A 24,323-nucleotide genomic window follows, 5' to 3' on the forward strand; every position below is an offset into this window, starting at 1 on the left:
TTTTAGAGTATTTTCTCATCTTCAATATGTCACTAAAATATTCTGTCAGATCTAGAATGATTTGTAGTAGGTGTTTTTGAATTAGACTCTTTGAGATAATTATTAGATAGAACATATGCTTTATAGACGATGCGGGTGATTTAGCAACTTACAGTTCCAAATTTTGGGGTCGTTTTTATCAAAAATACAGTAAAACAGTACATTTAATGTGAAATTATTACAATTTAAAATAACTTCAAAATGTTAAGTGTATTTCATTTTTTATTTTTTTCCTGTTTAGAGTAAAGATTCTTTAGGTTTCTAGAAAGTAAAAAAGAAGCATTATTTGAAATATAAGTCTGAATAATTAGTTTGAATCATTTAATTGAATGCCTTGCTGTGTAAAAGTAGAAGTTAGAAAAGTAGACAAAATGTCTTTCTTTCTTTCTTTTTTGGAGAAGAAACCTTCACTAACTATTATGGACTTTGGGGAAAAAGTAAAATGTATGATGGTGACCCTTTGAAAGGAAAGCCAGCCATGGAAACCTGCTGTGAATTCACAGACTCTTTTTGTGTGTCACTGCCTTTCAGATGAGTTTCATTTCAGACAGGAGAGGTAGACTCCATTTCTGAACCTTCAGCCTATGTAAAGGCTTCTTTCTCTCTGTGTCCCTCTGTTTCTTCCTCTTTTCACCAGACAAGATTTTAAAGTCTAAACAGCCTTTGTTCTTCAACAGTTAGTTTCATGTTAGTTTCATATCTTTCCAGGCGTAGCTGTAATCTATGAAAATGAATGTTTTAGGGGGATATCACAAGCTGTGAGGATACATTTCAATTTGCTTCAATTTGAAAGAATTGCTGTCGTGGTAATATTTTATTTTGTTTATTTAGATTAACCATGACAGTGAACAGTTGGAGACAGGAGAACTTTGGGACACCATGAATGTATTTATAGGTGAGACTGCTGTTGCACTTTTTACTCCAGTGAATCTCAGAGTATGATCGTTCAACTTTCTTGAAAATGAATGTCTTCTGGTGCCTTTGTCACTGCAAATCAGTGCCAGCGTGAACGCCTCTTAAGGTCATCAGGAAATTAAAATGGAGTCTATTTGCTTCCATAATGCATGTTTCTCATATTATTTTGAATGATTCATTAGTGCATGTTATTCCCAATAAAACAAATTGTTATGTGAACTGACTTTACATTTGGCTAATGGATTTTACTTTTTAACTCCTCCCATTCCCTCTTCTCTTGATTCAAGGTGAATTAAATAAAACCGTGTCCTTTGTATTTTTTTACTTTGTATGTAATTTGTATTGCTAAATATTGTTTTTTGAAAGCAAATGCATCATATTAAAAGGTAAAAATGTGTTTGAGCATTTCACGTTAACTTTAAAACCATGGACATGTATGTGCAAAATAAATGGGGTACAATATGAAATTGCCAGGTCAATCCATTGTCATATCCAGAGATTCCTCTTGGGACATTTTAACCGTGGCTTTGTGTGTGTGGCCTGTTGAAAAACTGATCTGAGAAATAGCGAAACATCCTTGAAAGGGAAGGTTTTGAGAGGGAGGTAAACTTAAGAGAGCTTTTATGTTGCTGTTCTATTTGGGCTACCAGACTGTTTTGAGTTTCTCTCAAGAATAGCGCCTTCCCTTTGAAACCCATAAAAAGATTTTGTTTTGATCAGATCTGGTCCTATGCAGTTGTATAAACAGATACAGTCACACATATTTCCATATACTAGCTCAGTGACTGACCCATGAGTCAGAACGGAGAGTTCTTGTTTTCCTTTCTACAGCGTCAGGGATTCTATACCTTCATCCACACGTCCAAACCTGATCCGGTGAGAAAATCATCGAGTAAAATGAATCCTCCAGCTTGCAGAGCTGTGTGTACCTTTGAGTTAAAGTTCAAGCAAAGTTTACTCAAAGTTTAAATGTGTGGACGAGTCACTTAGTACATGATTTTTCTTTCTAGGCCATGCTGCGAATTTTACAGCATGACAGGGAACGATCAAATAGGTCTTTTTGTCCTGGCAACCTGTGCTTAAGGGGACATTATTGGCTATTTGGCTGCAGGAAGAAAAGGGTAAGAACTGTCATTTTTCCTCTTCAGTCATCAGCATCTCTGAGCGTTGCACATGTATTTTACCCTTCAAAAACATTCTGATGACCAAGACAGCTTGAAATTCTCAACATTTGTTATGCTTACGTGAAACTCATGTAACATGGCTGTAATTTGGTTATTTACTTATTGATCAATTTAAAATAATGATATGAAATAAAGGTATGTTGAGGTGCATTTTTTCCCAAATGTATGTTTTTCAAATCCTAAAACTTTGTTTATTTCAAAGTTTAAATGCCAGATTCCAGATGCTGTGTTTTATTTTGTGTGTGTGTGTGTTTTACTAATATGAATAGAAATGTATAGAATCCAATGATAATTTGTCAATAATGACACTGCTTGTGTGTTGTACATCACCTCTAGGATCACTAGGATGAAAAGGGAATGTGTCTTCATGTCTCTCTGTCTGCTTCAAATAGCATGATTGACCTGTGTCAGAATTTTCTGCTCAGGTGAACACAAGGACCCTCGGGTGGACGTCAAGCATGATGGGTCAGAGCCATAATGTTTTTCAGAGTAACGTTTGAAAAACAACACATAAAAACAAAGCTCCACATGCAAGGTTGTGCAATTGCTTTAAAACTAGATGGAGAGCAGACTGTATGAATTTGAGGTTTTGAAAGAAGCTTTTTATGCTCACTGTGGCTGCATTTATTTGATCAAAAATACATTGTGAAATGAATAGTTCATCCATGAAACTCTGCCTGCACTCGAATTGGTTCATTCAATTCAATGTTCCCAGCCAATCGTGTTCACGTACTCATTACTGTTTGCCTATATAGCCTGGACGCGTTCAGTGAATGCCACGGCTGCGCGCAGTGCGTGTTCTCGCATTAGCCCACTGCCTCCCCAGCACCACCTGCCTATAGATCTGCTACAGGGGGGGTTTTCCTCTCTCTAGCAGCAGCAGCATGTTCCTTTTAATTTTATGTTCTGCGCATTTTACTGAAGCAAGTCTACTTGCTCCACAGCAGTAGCAGTAGCAGCAGCAGCATAGCTGATCTAGTCCGCCAATACAAACCTATGCACATTTTATTTACATTAATAAAAATTTGACAATCCTTTCTGAGAGTTGTCATGACTGAAATATTATTACAATTTAAAATAAATGTTTCCTATTTGAATATACAGGTGCATCTCAATAAAGTAGAATGTCGTGGAAAAGTTAATTTATTTCAGTAATTCAACTCAAATTGTGAAACTCGTGTATTAAATAAATTCAATGCACACAGACTGAAGTAGTTTAAGTCTTTGGTTCTTTTAATTGTGATGATTTTGGCTCACATTTAACAAAAACCCACCAATTCACTATCTCAACAAATTAGAATATGGTGACATGCCAATCAGCTAATCAACTCAAAACACCTGCAAAGGTTTCCTGAGCCTTCAAAATGGTCTCTCAGTTTGGTTCACTAGGCTACACAATCATGGGGAAGACTGCTGATCTGACAGTTGTCCAGAAGACAATCATTGACACCCTTCACAAGGAGGGTGAGCCACAAACATTCATTGCCAAAGAAGCTGGCTGTTCACAGAGTGCTGTATCCAAGCATGTTAACAGAAAGTTGAGTGGAAGGAAAAAGTGTGAAAGAAAAAGATGCACAACCAACCGAGAGAACCGCAGCCTTATGAGGATTGTCAAGCAAAATCGATTCAAGAATTTGGGTGAACTTCACAAGGAATGGACTGAGGCTGGGGTCAAGGCATCAAGAGCCACCACACACAGACGTGTCAAGGAATTTGGCTACAGTTGTCCTCTCCTGAACCACAGACAATGTCAGAGGCGTCTTACCTGGGATAAGGAGAAGAAGAACTGGACTGTTGCCCAGTGGTCCAAAGTCCTCTTTTCAGATGAGAGCAAGTTTTGTATTTCATTTGGAAACCAAGGTCCTAGAGTCTGGAGGAAGGGTGGAGAAGCTCATAGCCCAAGTTGCTTGAAGTCCAGTGTTAAGTTTCCACAGTCTGTGATGATTTGGGGTGCAATGTCATCTGCTGGTGTTGGTCCATTGTGTTTTTTGAAAACCAAAGTCACTGCACCCATTTACCAAGAAATTTTGGAGCACTTCATGCTTCCATCTGCTGACCAGCTTTTTGAAGATGCTGATTTCATTTTCCAGCAGGATTTGGCACCTGCCCACACTGCCAAAAGCACCAAAAGTTGGTTAAATGACCATGGTATTGGTGTGCATGACTGGCCAGCAAACTCACCAGACCTGAACCCCATAGAGAATCTATGGGGTACTGTCAAGAGGAAAATGAGAAACAAGAGAACAAAAAATGCAGATGAGCTGAAGGCCACTGTCAAAGAAACCTGGGCTTCCATACCACCTCAGCAGTGCCACAAACTGATCACCTACATGCCACGCCGAATTACGTTGAATTACTGAAATAAATGAACTTTTCCATGACATTCTAATTTATTGAGATGCACCTGTATTTTAAAAGGTAATTTATTCCTGATTGTAAAGCTAAATTTTCAGCATCATTACTACAGTCTTCAATGTACAACGGTCCTTTAGAAATCACTCTAATATGCTGACTTTCTACTAAAGAACATTTGAACATTTACAATGGCTTTACTGCTGCTTTGATCAATTTAATGTGTCCTTGACAATTAAAAGTATTAAAATTGTTACCAATAAATATGTGGTATGATTAAATACTTCTCATTTTGTTTTGTTTTTTTAAACAATCAGTACTTCATGCTGAGCAATGGCCAATTCATTTCCTTTGTGGTGAATCTTAGCCTGTGAGCATTTTGGATTGCACAGTATGACTGCTGCAACGACAGCCATCTAATGAGAACCCAACAGGAGCGCAGCAGCTTGATGTGTGTGAGAGAGACGGTTAAAAAATGTTTATACAAGATTGTCTATATGCAGTTCCCTTCATGTTGTGGTCAAAATTAACTCATTATATGTGTAGTTCTAATTATTTTTGACTACTTGTAAGCAGAACATGCATCACTGCACAAATGCACAAACATTTGCTTACATGTATTTGTGGAAATTTTATGACTATCCAATTTGATTGCTCTTTTTTTTTTTTTGTCTTTCAGCTCGCAACTGTTTTCAAAATGAAGGATTTGGCATCTCAAATGGCCCTAGTTTGCCCCAAGATGATGTAGTACCCGGCCAATTAATGAGGTGATATGCTCAAATTCTCACATGTGGGAGTGGATGGAAATGTAGAAGCTGATCATCTGGCAAAGCAAGTATTGAAATGATTAAATATAGACATGATTATTCCACTAAGTGAAGAAGTTAAGGCCCAAATCAGAAGAGTTACAAAGGGAAAATGGCAAGAATTTTTGAATGACGGGGGAAGAGGATGATAGCTTCATATTCAAAATCAAGTTGGGGTTGAAAGAGTGAATTTCAAAAATAGAAGAGAAGACTCAATCATTACCAGACTTCGCCTTGGACTCGCAGCTCTAAATTATTCCCTATATAGAATGAACAAACATAAGTATAGAAATTGCATTATTTATGGGCCAGCAGAAAATGTAGAGCATGTACTAATATATTGTACTGCTTATGAAAGAGAAAGGCCATATGTGTTGGAAGAATTAAGAGAAATGGGTATAGTAGCTTACACATGAAATATTGCTGCATAATGGATTGCACCATAATAGAATATACAATGCGTAGATGAGATACTTAAGAAAAGTAGGTATGTTTAATAGGATTTAGAGGTTAAAGTTTTTTTTTTTTTTTCTTACATCACTGTTCCACTCTCCAGCCCAGTAGGTGGCGGTAATGCACCCATATTTTGTTTGCCAACTGCAAACAAATCCAGGAAGTGACATCATTTTGGAGGGAAAACAACACAGACAGCAAGTAAGTATAGGCAAAGAACTGGATGAGTTTAGTGAGGTTTTGTTTCATTGTAAAACATCCGTCCTGTTTAATATTAGTGATGGGAGAAACTTTGAATCAGTTGAACCAATTGCTTTGTAAAATGATTCACTGTTGCGAAGTCCTTGAAACGCCACATGCTGATGAGTCCTGCAGCAAAAACCCGTTCCAAATGTTTTATTGAAAGTATAATACATTAAATGCAATTACAAATCATCACATCCTATGAAGTGTCTGTATAATACGTGTTATTTTATTAGCTCGCAGGGTTTGTTTTGTTTGTTTTTCCTTATTGTTACACAAAATTTGTGTCTCATTGTCAGATGTCGCATGTCTACAAATTTATAAAACTGATCTGAGCTGAGGTAAAAACCATACCAAACTGGTTCAAACCCTCATGTATTGAAATCACATGACTTTGGCAGTTTGCTACATGCTTCAAACAACTGATTCAAACAAATGATTTTCAAAGTTTTGAAGCTTCACTAAGAACTTCGAAAGCACCCATCACTAGTTTGATATAACTATTAAATTACAAAAATCAGCACGGTCAAAATACTAATAAAAAAAAAAAAATCACAAAATTGCATTTCTGAACAGATTTCTCGTTTCTTGCTCATCATTATCTTCTTTTTCTTTCCACTCCAGTCCATAACTCTGTCTCTCCAGGGCTTTATATGTTGTCAGGCAATCAAGCGTTTATTTGGGCCACTCAGTCTGCAGGTAAGACTTTTCATTGCATGTCTATAGCCTTTGTTTTATTCATCTGGGCACATTTCACAGAGGACAGCTGGTTAAAAATTCATCCTGTCTCATGCACCTTGATTCCTGGTGTAGGAATGAGAATGTCAGAATGAAAGAAAGTGACAATAAAGCCATGATGTTTCCCGCTGAGACTTGTGCGCTTCCGAGGCCTCGACTGATAAATCTCAATCATTCATGCAATCCGTGGACCAAAATACAGCAAGCTCTCCAAAACAACAACATCACTTATTCAACGGCTTCCATTCCTGGGTTAGATATCAAAATTCTGACAACTCAGAAGATCACTTTTCAAAGCTAGCAGCTTCTGTGTAAGATCAGACCAGCTGTCATTTTTCCTGCTGTTTTGGGCTCGCGTGAACCCGTCGACGCCGCTTACGTTCGGTTTGTTACCCGTGTGCCTTTTCAAACAGAGCGGAAAATAAATGTGACCTATACAGACGAATGGACAAACCGTTATTGTGCACTAGCAAAGAGAGACGAATAAAGCGAGCATAGACGACAGACTCTGTAAATCAGAGAATGATGGTCAATCATTTTCTCAAAGCTCTTTCTCAATGGAACGGCAACGGACCTTTTTGAAGAGCCGTTATGGTCAGTTAGCTGTTTTCTATTTGGAAAAGGCATTAATGCTTTTCATTCTCACAAGAGAAGCTATGAGACGAGAAGCCAAAGATATATAGAACTCTCTATGTGAAAGTTTACTGCAGTGAAGAGTTTTGTTTCTCTCCCTGAAGAGGCTGGTGCGCTCCTAATCGTTTGATACAGTGCAGGTTGGAGTGTGTAGAGAGAAAAACCTTACGAGGTGATTTATCTGTATGGATCGGCTGTCAAAGAGATAAATCGAGGGAGGCATTGGGTGGAAACATCACATAGCGCATTGTATGTAGCAGGTCTGGCTCTGGCATCTGGATATATTGCACCGTAACATTTACAACCAAAACATCGGCCTCTGCTTTTGTAAACTGTGAGAGGCCAAAGTTAAAAACATAAAATGCCACATAACGTCATTTGTATTTTGAGAGAAATTGTTTCTAGTATTCCTTTTTTGTACAGCAGTGTTGTTATTAACTAATTAAAGCTGAAATAGAATATAAATAGTTGATGAAAACTTAAATGTTTTGGCAAATAACTGAAATAAGTTTAAATTGAACTGAAATTAATTAAATCCATCTATCTATCTATCTATCTATCTATCTATATGTATATATGCATAAAGTGACTGAAATTTAAGTGTGGACACTTTCTAGAACTTTTTTCATGTGTGATCATAAATGTATTTATTTATTTAGTCCTACATGTAAAGCATCCTTTTTTTTTTTTTTTTTTTTTTTTTTAATTATATGTTTTTGGTATTTTAAATTTAAGAAGACTTAACTGTTCACATTTTTATTCAGATTATTTTAATTATCCTCATACAGGATAACATAGCGTATATATGTGTATACAGTGGGGCAAAAAAGTATTTAGTCAGCCACCAATTGTGCAAGTTCTCCCACTTAAAAAGATGAGAGAGGCCTGTAATTTTCATCATAGGTATACCTCAACTATGAGAGACAAAATGAGAAAAAAAATCCAGAAAAATCACATTGTAGGATTTTTAAAGAATTTATTTGCAAATTATGGTGGAAAATAAGTATTTGGTCAATAACAAAATTTCATCTCAATACTTTGTTATATACCCTTTGTTGGCAATGACAGAGGTCAAAGGTTTTCTGTAAGTCTTCACAAGGTTTTCACACACCTTTGCTGGTATTTTGGCCCAATCCTCCATGCAGATCTCCTCTAGAGCAGTAATGTTTTGGGTCTGTCACTGGGCAACACGGACTCCAAAGATTTTCGATGGGGTTGAGATCTGGAGACTGGCTAGGCCACTGCAGGACCTTGAAATCCTTCATTGCCCGGGCGGTGTGTTTGGGATCATTGTCATGCTGAAAGACCCACATTTCATCTTCAATGCCCTTGCTGATGGAAGGAGGTTTTCACTCAAAATCTCACGATACATGGCCCCATTCATTCTTCCGTTTACACGGATCAGTCGTCCTGGTCCCTTTGCAGAAAAACAGCCCCAAAGCATGATGTTTCCACCCCCATGCTTCACAGTAGGTATGGTGTTCTTTGGATGCAACTCAGCATTCTTTCTCCTCCAAACACGACAAGTTGAGTTTTTACCAAAAAGTTCTATTTTGGTTTCATCTGATTCTCCCAATCCTCTTCTGGATCATCCAAATGCTCTCTAGCAAACTTGAGACGGGCCCGGACATGTACTGGCTTAAGCAGGGGGACACGTCTGGCACTGCAGGATTTGAGGCCTTTGTTACTTTGGTCCCAGCTCTCTGCAGGTCATTCACTAGGTCCCCCGTGTGGTTCTGGGATTTTTGCTCACAGTTCTTGTGATCATTTTGACCCCACGGGTGAGATCTTGCGTGGAGCCCCAGATCGAGGGAGATTATCAGTGGTCTTGTATGTCTTCCATTTTATAATAATTGCTTCCACAGTTGATTTCTTCACACCAAGCTGCTTACCTATTGCAGATTCAGTCTTCCCAGCCTGGTGCAGGTCTACAATTTTGTTTTTGGTGTCCTTTGACAGCTCTTTGGTCTTGGCCATGGTGGAGTTTGGAGTTGGACTGTTTGAGGTTGTGGACAGGTGTCTTTTATACTGATAACGAGTTCAAACAGATGCCATTAATACAGGTAACGAATGGAGGACAGAGGAGCCTCTTAAAGAAGAAGTTACAGGTTTGTGAGAGACAGAAATCTTGCTTGTTTGTAGGTGACCAAATACTTATTTTACCGAGGAATTTACCAATTAATTCTTTAAAAATCCTACAATGTGATTTTCTGGATTTTTTTTTCTCATTTTGTCTCTCATAGTTGAGGTATACCTATGATGAAAATTACAGGCCTCTCTCATCTTTTTAAGTGGGAGAACTTGCACAACTGGTGGCTGACTAAATACTTTTTTGCCCCACTGTATATATATATAATATATTTATATAATATATTTATATATATAGCATGATATTAACCAAATCACTTTATCCATGAACTAGGAGAATCATGAGTCATTTCTGTGAAAATAAATAACATGATTCCTGAGTGTACTCTAATCTAACAGGAAATGAACTGTTTTCGTTTCAGAATGAATGATGAGAGACATCGAGCGTTGTTGACTTTTTAAAGTGCTAGACATGAATGATTTGGTAGTGAAACTTTTGACCAGGGCAAATTAACCTTCCACTATATAGCGAAGTCAAATACAGCAGGCTGTCATAATGATGGATATCTGCTCTTCTAAACAGGAATGGTGAAGCACAGAACAATCTGTTTATACTTTTTTCATTAGCAATGGCAGCAAAATTTATTATACCTTGCCCACAATCTTCACCTGTGTAAAACATCTCAGAGAGAGGAACCTTTTGTTGAAATTGGACAAAGTTTGTAACATTTTCTGTTAACTATAATGCACTTTTTATGGTAATGTTACGTTGTGAATTACATTTTCTACTTTATCTTGTCACAAATAAAAGTAATCACAGTTGCAACATCCAATTCACATATTTTCTATCATAAACAGCATGCAATATTAGTATTAATGTGCATGCATATTGCATTGCATTGAAAATAGTATGACAAATGTGCTGGAATGGCAGTACTGTACACAAAACATCTTTTTGCATTCTGTGAAAGAAATTTAAGTCAAGAAGGTTTACGTTCAACCAAAAGTGAAAATTTGCTGAAAATATGCTCACCCTCAGGCCATCCAAGATGTAGATGAGTTTGTTTAGCATTACGTCACTTACTCACCAATGGATGCTCTGCAGTGAATGGGTGCCGTCATCTGATAAAAACATCACAATAATCCACAAGTAATCTACACCAATCCAGACCATCAATTTAATGTCTTGTGAAGTGAAAAGTTGCATGTTTGTAAGCAACAAAACAGTCATTAAGGCGGATTAGCTTTAACCCACAATACCTGGCTGAAATATTAGTCCATAATCCATAATCACTCTTTTTCCACAGGAAAAAGTCCATCCCCTGTTGTCCTCTTGCATCACAATCCACCAGCATTTTTGTTTAGAACTATTTTTGCTTGTCAACAATTCTTGATGTGTGCATATTTCTTAAATTTTTTCACTGGAGAAAACAATATTTTGGATAGAGGACTCACATTTTAGCTGAAAGCAATAATTTTAGTTTAAAAATGTCTTGATGTTTCCTTCTAACAAACAACTTTTCACTTTACAAGACTGTTGTAGACAAAGCTACAAAGCCACTTTACAAGACAAAGCTGTTTGGACTCTCATTCTGACGGCACCCATTCACTGCAGAGGATCCGCTGTTGAGCAAGTGATGTAATGCTACATTTCTCCAAAAATGTTCTGATGAAGCAACAAACATATTGCATGGCCTGAGGGTAAGTACATTTTAAGCAAATTTTTAGATGAACTATTGCTTTAAAACAAAATGAGGATGAGTAAACGGTGACACAATATATATTTTTGGCTAAACTATTCCTTTACGTGTCCTACTTTAACTGTATTCACCCTGTGTGAACTGGGATTGAGTCCAGGACTGAGATACAATGGTCTAGTAGGCGCGTGGATCCATGGTATTGGCTGACAAGTCACTTAGTAAATCTGTTGCCCTTCAGGAACATTTAAAGAGACAGATGAGTTTACCCTCAGAATACCCTCAAATTGATTATTAGTAATGCAGTTAGCTAACTGAAATGCAAGCCTGTGATGGCTTTAATTACATGGTTATGAATTATAATCAAATTGTGGTGAAATGGAGGCAAAAAGCTTTATGTGACATTATGAAATAATCGAAGATGAAATGAAGCAAGTTTGAGTCTCTCTCTTCTAGCCTCCTTTTTGTTCTCACGGCTCTTTAGGGACACTTTTGAATGCCAAGTACATGCTGAAAGAGGCAGAACTATGAGGCTCAATCTCCTTCTGCTACTTCTCACAGCATGTAATTTCACTAAAGACATGCCGGCAGTTTCCTGGGAACACAAACCTAACTTAATAATAATAATACACTCAATCAAATATATGCTATATGCCTATTGTTTTGCCTCTCAGGAGCCCAGACATATTGGAGAGTCAGTGCTGCTTTAGTTAAGTTTATCTTTATTGCTCCTGTATTATCCATGTAATTTTATTCTTAAAAATGAATTTTATACCTTGTATTTCAGATTTAGTTTTAACCTTTTGATTTATCTTAAACTATTATAATAAATGGATTTCATGGGAGGTACTCCAGGGAGGGATGTTGAAAATATGTAAAGTTACTGTAAGAAAAGAGCCCTTTTTATCTTTTATTTTTTATTAATTTGACTGAACAGCAAAGAACATATATTTTATAAGTATTCATTCACTCATTCATTCATTCTGTAGCATATTAATGATGCTTAAAAGTCTAAAAGTTTTGTGACCAATTATTGACTAGGGACCAGATAAATAATTTTCTTTAAGAAAATCTTCTATAATTTTCTTTAAAGCTGCAGTCCATAAGTTTTGCCTCTTTGTCGCCATCTCTGTTTGAAAACCTGGAATTGCAGCTTTTTGCGGAATTATCTTCCGTGCGTGGGTTGTGCTCCGGCACGGCTGCAGCGTGGATGAATCTAATGTTCTGAGGTGAATGTGTGGCAGTCAGTCACGCACCGGTGTGGATGTTTACTGTACTTCACAATCACAGATTCTAGCCTATGTCTTGGAATATATGACCCAAATAATAATGTCTGCCTTATATTGCCATCTGAACAAGTAAGTAACAAGTCTGCCACGTTTGTTCTGCCCAACTGAGGAAAAAAGCATTACCATAAATCTCGCTACCAATGGTGATTTAATCTAAAGATCGGTTAGCTCAAATCACAATAAACTGTGCAAATTATTATTATTGTTATACTTTATTCTCAAATTATTAATGTTAACAACATCAGCATTGTGTGACTATGAGTATAGTGTGTATTAGCATGTAGATTTCAATTTCTGTACAGTATAATATCTAATTGTCATACCATTCGAAATTCATATTCACCCAAAAAGCAAACTATGCTCCCTTCGAACTGGTTTTCTTTATAATACAAATCTTGTGTAATCTCAGACTATCTGTAATCAGAAGCACATTTAAAACTGGAATATAATTCAATTTCATTCACATGTGTTTCATAAACACATAATCCTTTCTGGATCACAATCAGCCATCAAAATGATACATTTAATTATTCTGGTTGTTGTGAGAAAAGGCTATAAACGATCTGCCACCTGCAGGATCCTCAAATGCGACAGCCTAGTAGCCGGGACAACTTCTTTATATTTACAGACGTGACGTAATGATGCAGTGCCATGCTCGAATTTCCCGCGAAAACCTACTCGTACCACTCAAATTAGAAAACATTATTATAAGTTTACCGTAGTGAATAGGGCTAAAGTAAGGCGATAGTTTTGAACACTGGCTGATTATATACTTACGGGTCAATCGCAATGACAATATTACATTTTTTCTCTGGAGCCATCTGTTAAATAAAATAAATACAATATACTGTTTTTACTGTATTAGTTTACTGTATTCCTACAAGTGAAAACATTGTGTATTAGCGTGGCTTGCAATTACAATAATTATTATTATGCATGTATTTTCATATTAATGATTAATATTAAGAGACTATATGGAATACTTAACCATTTCTTTATGATACGTCTTCACAATAGTTTTTTTAGCTTCTATTTATAGTGATTGTGACAGATAATTATGTGTAGAAATGGTTGTGAAACTGGATTGCAAGCCAAATTTGAACTACCACCCATCGGAGCCTTTACACACCTTTACTTTTATCTATTTCTACTGTTTTATGAAGTGTGTCTGCAGGGCACTGTACCTTTTTCTTACTATTCTTCTGTTAATTGAAGTATCACGTCTGGTATTTTACAGTACTATCAGTGGACTGAACAAGTGTCAGTCGTGAAGGGTGACGATGCGCTAGAGCTCTGCGTTGAGTAATCACACGAGCAGGAGCTGCCGGGACCAGATAAAACCACCAACAATGAGAACAGTCCCTCGTCTCTCTCTCTTCATTCTCATCTTTCTTGCAGTTTGACAGCTAATCACGGCCTATCGGAGAGCAATTCCTAATGTGCGCGTCGCCTTTAGCCAGCAGGCCTGTGCAGTTCCTTTCACAACACACAAATGTCAAATACTCAGTTGGTGAAATGTGTAAGTGCATGCTGGGTGTCAGTGTGTGTTTTAATGTGTCATCTTCACTTTAATGGCATGTGAGCGCAGTGTTCCGTCTGTTTAGTAACATGCTTTCACAAACCCTGTCATATCTAACACATAAATGGTTTTCTTTTCATGTATGCAAATCTACATTTATGCACCGCTGTAAAAGTTCGATATGGTGTTGACATTGTTGATAGTAAATGCACATGAAGAATAAAAAAACTGTTGCATAAGATTATACAGTTACTCAAGTTGGCTGCCATGGTAAAAATAATGATATGTGTATATTATATATATGTACAGTATATGTATATATACAATTTTACATAATTATATATACATGAAGCATGCATTGTACTTTATATAAAGTATATATATATATATATATATATTCATACAAAGTCAGAATTGTATATAAACACAGAATTGCATAATATAAACTATGCAATATTAATTTGAAATTGCAAATTTCAAACTAGATATGGACATTAAACTCCGAATTCTGAAAAACAAGTCAGAATTGTGAGATCTAAAGATGCAATTGCGGGACAGAAAGCCAGAATAGTGAGATAAAAAGTCACAATTATTATTATTCTTTTTTTCATTTTGTGGCAGAAACAAACAAACCAAAAAATGCAAGATGAAAACTATTTAGAGGGGAAAAAATCTGAATTGCAAAACAAGTCATAATTGTGAGAAAAATTCACAATTATCAGTATCATTGAGATACTGATAGTTTTTTATTGATATTTTGAATGTTTATATTTTTAGATTGTCTGCTTCCATTTTAATTTGAGTAATTTTTTTTTTTTTTTGGCATTTTTTTAAAATATATAATATTTTCTTTAATTTTTATTTCAGTTAAACAAGAAATGTTGTTTTGGAACCTAGCTGAAATAAGTTTACACTTTTTTTATGTATATATTTTATTTCATTTAAAGTTTTTGTTTTATGGGTACAGAAACAGTGTCAAACTGACATTGTCCACACTTACACGTCATCAGCGTGGGATAATTACTTTTAATGGCGGTTCCATTTGATGAGACAATGTTTGGCGTTTCAATTTTTGTCAGAGGACAGTTTATCCTGTTAGAATTTTAAACGTAGAATCGCTGGTGTATGAGCTGATGTTGACAACACAATGAGGCATCTTTCGACAGTCAGAATTTGTCACCCAGTTGGGTGAGAGAGGTTGCAATAAAGCATGTATCTCTATAAATATTTAATACTGAAAGCCATAAAATGCCAAGTATATTGACATATGCATAAAGTTCAATGGTGGAGGTGTATGAGATTAAGAAAGATATAATGCATGTACTCAATATAAATACAGAATATACTGTATAAACTGTGTTCCAACTGATGACCAATCATAAATTTATTATGCCGAATTACAGAAAATCATATTACAGATTGGCTGAAACATTAAAATGGACATTAAAATGGCTTTGATTTATACAGATTGTAATGTGAAATTGCTTTTACAAGAGCTCAGAAAACTGAAGATAATATTAATAATATTAGGTCTTGGATTAAATGAAAATAGTAATAAAAAATGTTTAAATATTTTTGAAAGAAGTCTCTTATGCTCACCAAGGCTGCATTTATTTGATAAAGTAATATTGTGAAATATAATTACAATTTAAAACAACTGTTTTCCATTTTAATATATTTAAAAATGTAATTTATCAATTTTCAGCTGTCATTACTCCAGTGTCTCTAGTGTCACATGATCATTCACAAATCATTCTAACATGCTAATTTGTTCAAGAAATATTTCTTATTGTCATATAATACATGCATATAAACAATGTAAATTTCTTAACTGTCACATCTAATCATTTTAATGCATTCTTTGTTGAACAAAAATATTTCTTTCTTTCACCCCTATATTTTTGAACAATTTTTGACCCTGGACCACAAAACCAGTCATAAGGGCCTTTTTATTTTATTTTTTAAATTGAGATTTATACATAGACAATATTTAGCCTATAATCGATAATTTTGACCCATACAATGTACTGTTGGCTATTGCTACAAATATACCCCAGCGACTTAAGACTGGTTTTGTGGTCCAGGGTCATATTTTACAAAAGTTACTAGTTAATACTCGGATTTCTAGATTGAGTTCTGAAATGAGCTATTTTAATCAGCCTTGATTGAATGGATTTATATATATATTTGAAACAAGCAAGTAAATTAGCAAGGTGCAAGTGTCCAAGCAGTTCCATTTTTGGCTTTCATGCGAAGCTGCTGGAAATAATTTTAGGTTTTTTCCATTTCATTTTTTTTTTCAAATCTGGTTGTAGTGCTGTGACTGTTATGCATTTGGTGTGTATGTAATGCAATAAGTGATTTGATAGATGAACATATCACTTTGGCACATCGTGGAAAACTAAACTTGCTCTGGATAAAGTCTCAGGCTACTTGAATGGATATAAATGTAAATGTTTAGAAGCAGGTAAAATGTGAGCTTTTCTTGGAAAGATGACCAGCTACAGTAGCTTTCGACCTATTGTTGTGCATATGTTTGTACACATGGGATATTTCCGCCTCGAATGAAATCCCCTCCAGTTTCTCTGGAGCGGCAGATGGAGACTGTAGGTATTCTGACATCTCAATGTGAAATGAGTCAATAGGAAGAGGAAGCCCCTGTACTGGCAGGAGAGCTTAATGCCATGTGTGTGAGAGGTGTCGACATGCTTGATGATAATCACATGGTCATTGACTCGAGCCGGCTGTGGGATCAATAGAGCTGACACATGGCAGCCTCCAGGCCTGATCATAATCCTTCATGTGTCGCTCACTTCTTCGTACCTCGGCGTGGAAGCGGCGCAGAAAGAGCGTCCAGAATCGAGCTGCTCCATCCTCCTGCCGTGACGCACGTTCAGCCTCTGAATTCATCGCTGCTATATTGGCATCTTACGGAGGAGGATGAGGGATTAGATCAAATTTAATTACTTTCTCCCACAAAGCCCCATATGTTGATGCCTTTCGAAACACACACCATCACACATGGGCACTACTCGGCAGTCATCACATTTACAATTTCAAATTTGCGTTTGTTTTTGTCTTTCAGAAACAACCAAAGACTGTAATAATTTGTTGAGTAGTATTGTTTGTGTTCAGGTAAGTGATGCTGGGATTTGTTTGTTCAGAGCTATTAAAAAACACTTGCAATTAATACGAGCAATGACCTCTTTTTTGAACGTGTTCCATTTCTATATTATTAAAAATGAATTATAAAGTCAGAAATGTCTATGTGGACATCTCTCTCTCTCTCTCTCTCTCTCTCTATCTATCTATCTATCTGTCTATCTATCTGTGACCCTGGACCACAAAACCAGTCATAAGGGCCAGTTTTGTGAAATTGAGATTTGTATATCATCTGAAAGCTGAGTAAAGCTTAATAATTCGAATAAGCTTTCCATTGTTTGTTAGGATAGGACAATATTTGGCTGAGATACAACAATTTGAAAATCTGGAATCTGAGGGTGCAAAAAAAAAAAAAATTCTAAATATTGAGAAAATCGCTTTTAAAGTTGTCCAAATTAAGTCCTTAGTTATGCATATTACTAACCAAAAATGAAGTTTTGATATATTTACGGTAGGGAATTTACAAAATATCTTCATGGAACATGACCTTTACTTAATATCCTAATGATTTTTGTCATGAAAGAAAAATCGATAATTTTGACCCATACCAGTATTTTTGGCTTTTGCTACAAATATACCTGTGCTACTTATGACTGGTTTTGTGGTCCAGGGTCATATATTTATATAAGATTTTAAGAATACTGTATTTGACCCATACTGGAACACGAAATCTGGCAGAAAAAACAAAAACAAAAAAATAATAATAAGATTAAAATGTCTGAAATGGGGGGGTCTTCAATTCTGCAGTTGTGGGGCACAAAACTCTCTGTGGTTGAGAATGTCTTGAGGGTTTTAGAAACAGCACAGGACTGTCTTGAGCACAGAGCCGAAAACGTTCTTCATCTCTTAACGTTGAGCTATTGTCATGTCAAAATCAAGAGCAAGCCATCATAAACTTACATTAACCCACACGTCTCACACATCCACTCCCGAGAAGGCAGAGACGGAGAAATACGATGAGATGTGAGAGGAGAGAAAAGAAGAACAACAAAAAACACAGCTACTGTGTGACTGGTGCTCAAAACGACACATTTCATGCAGAAATCGAGCCTGTTCCTATGTTTGTCTTTTCCATTATTCAGCTCAGATAAAGCAGTGTCTCCTGCTGTCCTGTACACATAAGCAGTACGTGGGACATGACGACACGTTTGTGGATTGCTTTTGATTAAACTAATCTCGCCTGAAGCTCTGTTTGTGTTCTCACTGTCAGGCAATGAAACGTTTTGCTCAGAACACCAAAACACGCTGAACACATAAACACTTGTTGTCATTTTACAACTGATAAGCAAGCTTTCCAGAGATTGGCTTCCATATTTATGTAGGGCTCAGAGCTCAGAAGGCAACGTCAGTTAGGCAAGATTTATGTCCTCTACGTTGGGCCGAGATTGTCACAAACTGATGTATGTGAGATTAAACGTGTGCATCCAGTTTTACATTACAGAACATGCTTGGTCCAGTGATTCTTAAACCGATGTTACACCAGATCATTGAGAAAAATGATTTTATAATATTTATGCAAATTATGCAAGTAATGTTTGCATCCATAAAAATCGAGTAAATTAATAGTTACTGGCAATTAAAACTAGCAGTTGCTTCGACACGATGAGCAGTGACATGGGCGATTTGAGTTTGAATTTGGCTTGCAACATTTTCTGATTATGATGATTGCATATTTGGGATTCCATGAATAATCTACTCAGAATAAGCAGTAGTTTTCTCATGCTTTCCATGAGATTGGAGAGTAGGCTGAATGTTTATTTATTTATTGAGAAAGAAGAGAAAACTGAAATATATTTTAGTATTTAATATTGTATTTGGGGATTCAGAAGAGTTTTTTTATTTTATTTTTATTTTAATGTATTCAGTTACTCATTTCAAATGATTTTTAATAAGACTGATCAAATGTGACTAATAACTTTTACATTGTTACAGAAAATATATATTTTAAATAAATGCTGTTCTTTTGAACTTTCTATTCAAAGAATCCCGAAAAAGAAAAAAATAATAATCACATTTTCCACAAAAATACCTTTGTTTTGTTTTGTTGAACTGTTTTCAACACTGATAATAGTAAGAAATATTTCTTCCAAATCAGCATATTAGAATGATTTCTGAAAGATCATGTGACACTGAAGTAGTAATGATTAACGATGCCGAAAATTCTGCATTGCATCACAGAATAAATTACATTTTAAAATATATTTCGATAGCAAACAGTTATTTTGAATTAAAAATAAATAAATAAATAAAATAAACAATATTACTGATTTTAATGTATTTTTCATCAAATAAATGCATCTTTTGTGAGCAGAATAAACGTGTTTTTTTGTTTGTTTGTTTTTTAAACAGGAAAAAAAGAACAAAATATAAGTTTTATTGAAATTAAAATTTCAATATAGGTAATTGCATCCTTAACATGTTTAAAATGTTTATTATTATTGTTATTATATAGTATATACATCTACATAACCTTTAAAAAAATAATTTTATTATGTTTTTTCATTGTCTTCGATAGATTTAAAAAAAAAAATATCACTCCATTATCTCAATTAGGATTTACAGGCAGTACAATACATAAACTGATGGTTGATGGCAGACTCATTGAGTTTATGGCACGTGTCACAGTTTGAGTGTCTGTAAATATCTTTACAAGCATATTCACTCTTATTGGACCCTAGAGCAGGGTCTGAGACCTATAGATATTCGGACGAGGGTCTGGATCAATGCAGGAACGCCATGTGCCGAGGGAAACAAAATCAGCTCCTGGAAAGAAGCTTTTAGAGAGCTGTGGAAGGGCAGCTGGGCTTCCTGCCAGTGCAGTCCGCCTTTGTGACCTCCATCTTAAACAGCCGTAGCTTGATGCTAATCCCGCGGGTGACAGGTGTTCTGCCAGGGCTGGAGGAAACCGACAGGTGGATGAGCTCTGGTCACTGACGTGTGTAATATACAGCCTGTTAACCGAGCGCCGGTGGAGAGAGCGTGCGGTGAGGTGAGCACACACTCCAATGATTGGCACTGATTGCTTCTTCCTTAAATTTAAGAAAAGCAAATATGAAAAAGTGGTAATTTTAAGTAGAAAAATGGAAGGGTTGTCAATTAATTGAATTTTAAGCAGATGAATTACTTGATATAATAATCATTAATCAAATCAATCGCACATATGTATGTACAGTATACAGTATATATACAGGTGCTGGTCATATAATTAGAATATCATCAAAAAGTTGATTTATTTCACTAATTCCATTCAAAAAGTGAAACTTGTATATTATATTCATTCATTACACACAGACTGATATATTTCAAATGTTTATTTCTTTTAATTTTGATGATTAGAGCTTACAGCTCATGAAAGTCAAAAATCAGTATCTCAAAATATTAGAATATTACTTGAGACCAATACAAAGAAAGGATTTTTAGAAATCTTGGCCAACTGAAAAGTATGAAAATGAGCAGCACTCAATACTTAGTTGGGGCTCCTTTTGCCTGAATTACTGCAGCAATGCGGCGTGGCATGGAGTCGATCAGTCTGTGGCACTGCTCAGGTGTTATGAGAGCCCAGGTTGCTCTGATAGTGGCCTTCAGCTCATCTGCATTGTTGGGTCTGGTGTCTCTCCTCTTCCTCTTGACAATACGCCATAGATTCTCTATGGGGTTCAGGTCAGGCGAGTTTGCTGGCCAATCGAGCACAGTAACACTATGGTCACTGAACCAGCTTTTGGTACCTTTGGCAGTGTGGGCAGGTGCCAAGTCCTGCTGGAAAATGAAATCAGCATCTCCATAAAGCTTGTCAACAGAAGGAAGCATGAAGTGCTCTACAATTTCCTGGTAGATGGCTGCGTTGACTGTGGACATCAGAAAACACAGTGGACCAACACCAGCAGATGACATGGAAGCCCAAATCATCACTGACTGTGGAAACTTCACACTGGACTTCAAGCAACATGGATTCTGTGCCTCTCCTCTCTTCCTTCAGACTCTGGGACCTTGATTTCCAAATGAAATGTAAAATTTACTTTCATCTGAAAAGTGGACTTTGGACCACTGAGCAACAGTCCAGTTCTTTTTCTCCACAGCCCAGTTAAGATGCTTCTGACGTTGTCTCTGGTTCAGAAGTGGCTTGGTAGCCCTTTTCCTGAAGACGTCTGAGCGTAGTGACTCTTGATGCACTGACTCCAGCTTCAGTTCTCTCCTTGTGAAGCTCTCCCAAGTGTTTGAATCGGCTTTGCTTGACTGTATTCTCAAGCTTGCGGTCATCCCTGTTGCTTCTTCCTTCCAGTCAACTTTGCATTTAATATGCTTTGATACAGCACTCTGTAAACAGCCACACCTTTCAGTAATGACCTTCTGTGACTTACCCTCTTTGTGGAGGGTGTCAATGTTCGTCTTCTGGATCATTGCCAAGTCAGCAGTCTTCCCCATTATTGTGGTTTCAAAGAACAAGAGATACCCAGAATTTATACTGTAGGGATGGTCATTTATTCAAACTCAAATGTAAATATTCGAATATTTTGATATACTGATTTTTTACTTTCATGAGCTGTAAGCTCTAATCATCAAAATTAAAAGAAATAAACATTTGAAATATATCAGTCTGTGTGTAATGGATGAATATAATATACAAGTTTAACTTTTTGAATGGAATTAGTGAAATAAATCAACTTTTTGATGATATTCTAATTATATGACCAGTACCTGTGTATATATATATATATATATATATATATATATATATACACACATTTTATTTTCTAAAACTTTTAATATTATAATACTATAATATACTGTATATTAATAAATAATACATAAATTATAAAATAAATACATTAATAATAATAATTTATATATGTTTGTTTGTCTTCCCCAGGTGGATATAATTTATTATTGTTTATACAGAATTCTCTTATGGGACGTTCTGTGAAGCTTGTCAAGGCTCTAATACTCTACACGATATAGCAGGTGCATGATGTGGAAAAAGTTTTGATTAGAATCCAAATTTATAATGTATCCATCAGATATGTACTATCCATTAGACACAAGTTTTATCCCACTCTCCACTTCCGTCCTACTTCAGGAGTACATTATGTCAATGCAACCCTTAAGACAAATCACTAAATTTAATATTAATAGTTCAGACGTTAAAAAATTGAGCATAAGTAGGCCTATGATCCGCTCCATATTTCATACAGCTGTCTACAGAACACCATTTCAGTCAAGGACATTGAGCCACAGTGACCATGTGGCCGTGTTGTAAATGTAAACTTTGTAGAGTTTCTAATCTAAACCAGCGGCCCCATTCACGGTCTGTAATGGCCAGTAATGAGGGTCCATCTGAACTCGGAATGAGGGAAGGGCTTGACAGTCTAATTAGCTAATCATCTTCACACACCAATGCACAAATAAGCCAGCACTGCCCTGCATTTGTTATTTACGGACCCAGACAGAAGCGGTGTAAGGCCAGCTCAATCTCTCACCAAGGCCGCTGGGAATAAAACATGAGGTGGGAGCCAAACTGACCTGTTATTTCCTCGGCTGCTCATTTTGAGTGGGAATTAGCTGCTGTTCAATCTACACCAGGGGCGCAAACGACTCTGCGACCCACATTATTAAAAAGACATGCATATGATTGGCTTAATTGCAGAAAAATTTGGTCTCGCGGGGTGAGCCTTAGCATGGTGTAACCTGTGGTGTCACATGGTTAATGGATGCAATAATTAAATGAAAGTGATGGATGGAGAGAAACACCAGAGGATGGGCTGCGGATATCCTGCTGAATGCAATCCGTCAGTCAAGGATGCATGGGAGAATATAAAACGCTGTTTTTCTTGAGCGGATCCTCTTCCTGCTGGCTGAACGCTGCTGTTTCAGTATGAGCCGTTTGTTTTGTTTTAAAACTCATTCAAGGTGCAAGTCTTTGAGGAATGAGACACCGTATTATTAGCCATTTTAACTTCTAAATGGAAGTGCAATAGTCTTTTTGTTTAAAAGGGGCAAAGAAGAAATTGATTGTAAGTGTGGTGGATTGGAAAAAACAAAAATCGAACGGTTGTAACAATACCTCTTTTACCTTCTCAGTGCTGCATAAATACAGTCCACAGTAGATTGGGGTTGCACACACTAGTTCATTAGTTGAGGCATCGGGTCTGTATTGAATAGTCATAAATCACAATACTTGCATGCTATTTATGCTCTTGATCATTTTTACTGCAAAAGGAAAATGTCATTGTTCACAAACTGCATCCGCATTTAAAGTATATACATATATTGAAATAAAATTTTTATATTTTGTAAAATATTTTTACGTTGTAATATGCAATTTACATACACATTAATATAATATAAATAATTATATTCAAAACTGTATTTTTTTCCCATTTAAATGCCACTTAAGTAGAGTGTTGTGAATGTATATCTAGGCCTACAATTGTTCTGTGAACAACCATTCAATACTGATTTAAGTCTCATATACCACATTTTATAATGTTGTCCATAGAATGTCAAGTAAACAAAGGTTGTATGTACATGTAATTTTTGTTAATTTAAGGTTCAGTATGTATTTTATATATATATATATATATATATATATATATATATAATAACCATAGCAAATTGATATGATTTGAATTGATAGATTTTTTGACAAAATCCTAATATACAGCCCAAACCCTTATAGATTAACATACAAATGAAGATAGAGTTCTATGTGAACCAATATATTTGTGCTTTTGTAATTTCAGTTCAATAATTTTTTCTTTAATATTTCTATTATTTAAAGAGATTTTACTAAATATTAACATCGCTGATACGCAAAAGTTTTTGTCAGTACACTTTGGCGAATTCTCTCATCAGAAACAACAAAGTATAGATGTACATGCGATGTAAATAAGAGATTAATTCACTGCAGACAGCATCACTGATTATAGCTTTTTTTTTAGAGTGTTTACACTCACGCTAGACTGAATTCAGTGATAGGCCTATTCTTTGATAATGTAAATGTTCTTTGCTCGCTGTATATTTGTTCATTGTTTGAATTATCGTGGACGTGCAGCGTTTTAAACTTAAAATGTCTTTTTATTAAACGTGATCAGGTTATACAAATTCAGACTTATTAAAATATTTTGTCATAATATGGATAGGCTTCTTGCCTAAAACGTTATGATGTAACGTAGTTAATAGATTACATTAGGCTACAGACAGTGGTTTGT

At 35.9% G+C, this 24,323-nt stretch overlaps 1 long non-coding RNA gene across 1 annotated transcript; it reads left to right on the top strand.

Moving 5' to 3' along the window:
• Positions 1-6,613: 6,613 nt before the first annotated feature.
• On the top strand, positions 6,614-14,117 carry LOC131551473 (uncharacterized). The gene is made up of 3 exons (XR_009273777.1): positions 6,614-6,691; positions 10,985-11,152; positions 13,675-14,117. It is a non-coding gene; the product is annotated as an uncharacterized LOC131551473 (long non-coding RNA).
• Positions 14,118-24,323: the final 10,206 nt, after the last annotated feature.

Source organism: Onychostoma macrolepis, chromosome 12, assembly GCF_012432095.1.
Source record: "Onychostoma macrolepis isolate SWU-2019 chromosome 12, ASM1243209v1, whole genome shotgun sequence".
Lineage (NCBI taxonomy): Eukaryota > Metazoa > Chordata > Actinopteri > Cypriniformes > Cyprinidae > Onychostoma > Onychostoma macrolepis.